Source organism: Terrapene carolina, unplaced genomic scaffold (assembly GCF_002925995.2).
Source record: "Terrapene carolina triunguis isolate 2854851 unplaced genomic scaffold, T_m_triunguis-2.0 Scaffold564, whole genome shotgun sequence".
Taxonomy (NCBI): domain Eukaryota; kingdom Metazoa; phylum Chordata; order Testudines; family Emydidae; genus Terrapene; species Terrapene triunguis.
The window spans coordinates 12,187-15,458 of record NW_020664915.1 but is presented as its reverse complement, the minus strand read 5'-3'; the positions used below and the strand labels follow the sequence as shown (position 1 = coordinate 15,458).

Genomic DNA, 3,272 nt, shown 5'->3' with positions numbered 1-3,272 from the left:
CCCCCCCCCCCCCCCCCCCCCCACAGCTCCCAGTGTGTTATTGTCACACACCCGTGCTGGTGGGGTCTGTGTGTCCTGAGTTTTGGGGGCAGCCCGGGGCCCTGGTCTGATTTCCCTGCAGGATTCAGATCTCAGCAACACCGGAGTCAGACCAGAGTCACTGCTGGCTCTGGCAGGGGTGAGTGCAGATGGGCCAATGGGATCAGCCTCTGTCCTCCTGTCCCTGGAGCTGCTGGGGTAGTCCAGAGCAGCTCATTCTTCAGGTGATGCCACCAGAGGGCTCCGGCTGGTGCTAAGGGAGAGGGGTTTACACTGCAATGGGGGCAATCCCCCAAAGTGGCCCTTTTAGTTCTGCTCTTTTTCTAGTGTTTGGTTCAGAGATACTGTTACTGGGAGGGTCTGAAGAGCCTGGGGGGAATCGGGGTGTGACATGGACTGAAGCCCCTTCTGTAACCTCCCCCATTGCCTCTCTCGCCCCGACAGGCTGAGGAATCACATCCATGTTTTGCTCCAGATCGTCCCATTGTGCAGGAGACAGGGAAGGGAAATGGCTGTGATGGAGCCAGCTCAGGTAGGGGATTTTCAGGGAGCTGCTGGCTGGGTGGGAGGGAGAAGCAGGAAGGAGACAGGGTGTGATGAACCTGCTGATTTTCTGAGTAGGCCCATTGCTGGTGGGGGAGGGGACATTCCCCCATTTCTCAAACAGGATATAACCCCCTCTGCAGGGCTGGGAACATTTTCCAAGCTTCCAGTGCTGGAGCCTGAACCCACTGACCCGAGGCTGCTGTGAAATACGAAGGGAAGCTGTTGGGATTCCTGTCCCTGTCCCCGGCTCAGAGCTCTGCTTCCCGTATCAGCCTGTGGCTGGCAGGCGTGTGGGAAATGAGAAGACCCTGCCCTGCTCCATGTGCTGTTGGGACAAGGAGCTCTCACCTTCTCCCCACCCCCTGAAGCCTCCTGGCTGCTCTGAGCAGTGTGCGGGTGGGATTCTGCTATTCTGGCTCTCCCAGGGCTTCCATTTCTTTATCCTTCCTCCCGTATGACTACTGGGATTGTAGCTGGGTCAGCAGATGCTGAGTGGGGGACTCTTGTTCTATCAGATGCCGGTGACCTTCGAGGAGGTGGCTGTGTATTTCACCCAGGGGCAGGGGGCTCTGCTGGACCCCGCTCAGAGAGCCCTCTACAGGGACGTCATGCAGGAGAACTATGAGACAGTGACCTCGCTGGGTAAGGGATTCCCATCCCCTCGGTTATTGGAAGCCGTGCGGTCTGCGTGTCTTTATTTGGTCATATTCTGCCCTGGTCAATTAGATTAGAGGCTAATGGGTTCCATAATGCACAACTGCCGTGTGAGAGAGACTTGCATCTCCGTGCCCTCTCCAGTGGGACGCGGTGCCAAAACCTAATGGACAAGTTAAATCATCCCCACCCCTCCAGCTTTCAAAGGGGCATAAATCCAGCATTGTCCTGTGTGTTGTTTCTCGGCTGCAGAAAAAATCCCTGTTCACCTCCCTCCTTGGGACTAGCTCCAGCCATGGGGAGGGCTCTGGGCTCTGCAGGTTTAGAAAGAGGTAGGGGTTTAAGTGCAGAACTGTGTCAGAGTCAGCAAGGCCCCCAGAGCGCACAGATCCTGGGAATGCCTGTGTAGTAGGGTGTAGTAATAATTCAACTCACCTCCCCAGACAACCTCCTCTGCGCGAGGGGGCTCAGTGACCATTTTCACATCCTCTTGGATTCCACGTTCCTCCAGCAGAGCACAGGGACAGGTTCCACTCACGGAATGTCCTTTCTGACAAATACTCCACCAATGCTCCATGCACCCTGATCTGGTCTGATTTCACCCTCTGCACAGGATTCCCCCTTCCGAAACCGGAGCTGATCTCCCTCCTGGAACGAGGGGAAGAGCCGTGGGTGCCCAATCTCCAGGGCTGCGAGGAAAGAGAGATCCTGAGTGGTGCCCACATAGGTGAGGACTGACACAGAAACCATTTGGGGAATGAAGGAAAAAGTTGAGAATACCAAAATATGGTGTGAGGAAGCGCCCTCAGTTCTTCCTCATCTCAGCCAGCGCAGAGCTGTAGTCAGCAGATATCACTCTCGCCATTCCACCCAAGCCTCTTAGCTGCAGGAGTTTCCTTCCCGTCTCTCCTTCCCTGTGAGTATTTGGGTGGGATGTGGAGGCAGAATCCAATTGCTCAGTCTTTGTGTTGGGTTTTCCCTCAGTGCTATTCCTCTTTCTCCCCAGCACAATGACTCCTGTCCGGATTGTGTCTCTCTCCCAACAGGTGCTTTGCGAGGGAGTGAGAACGAGGCGGGGAATCATCATGAGGAAGCTCCTGGGGAAGTGGAACCACAGGCGACCTTTGTGGGAAGAGCCGAAGGGATTTTTTCCCAGTGCTGGGATGAGGGAGAATCTTGGGGAAAATGGCACAGGTCAGAGATGCTTCTGGGAAACCATCCATGGAAAAAAGTGGATGAATCTATTAACGGTTTGGGAGGAGACAAGGATCCCAGAGCTCAGCAGACAAATCCCGAGGAAGAGACACCCTGTCACTGCCTGCAGTGTGGGAAAGGATTCATTGTGAGATCACAGCTTGTGACACATCAGACAATCCATACTGGAGAGAAACCCCTTCAATGCTTGGACCATGGGGAAACCTTCAGTAACCTCTCATATGTTAATAACCATGGGAGAAGCCACACTGGAGAGAAACCCATTCAATGCCTTGAGTGTGGGAAATATTTCAGTTCAAAGTCAGCACTAATTTCACATGAGAAAGGCCACACAGGAGAGAGACCCCACAAGTGTTTGGACTGTGGGAAAAGTTTCCTACGAAGGTCAAACCTTGTTAATCATCAGGCAATCCACACAGGAGAGAGACCTCACAAGTGCTTGGACTGTGGGAAAAGTTTCATACAGAGGTCAAACCTTGTTAATCATCAGACCATCCATACAGGAGAGAGACCCCACAAGTGCTTGGACTGTGGGAAAAGTTTCACTTGGAGAGCATCCCTTCTTAATCATCAGGCAATCCATACAGGAGAGAGACCCCATAAGTGCTTGGACTGTGGGAAAAGTTTCACTTGGCGATCATCCCTTGTTAATCATCAGGCAATCCACACTGGAGAGAGACCCTATAAGTGCTTGGACTGTGGGAAAAGTTTCATACGGAGGTCAGACCTTGCTAAACATCAGGTAATCCACACGGGAGAGAGACCCCACAGGTGCTTGGACTGTGGGAAAAGTTTCACTTGGAGATTATCCCTTGTTA

At 53.3% G+C, this 3,272-nt stretch overlaps 1 pseudogene; it reads left to right on the top strand.

Annotated features, from left to right (window-relative positions):
* Nucleotides 1-2,283: 2,283 nt before the first annotated feature.
* The window catches only part of LOC113405117, a 1,251-nt pseudogene continuing 262 nt past the window's right edge, over nt 2,284-3,272 (top strand).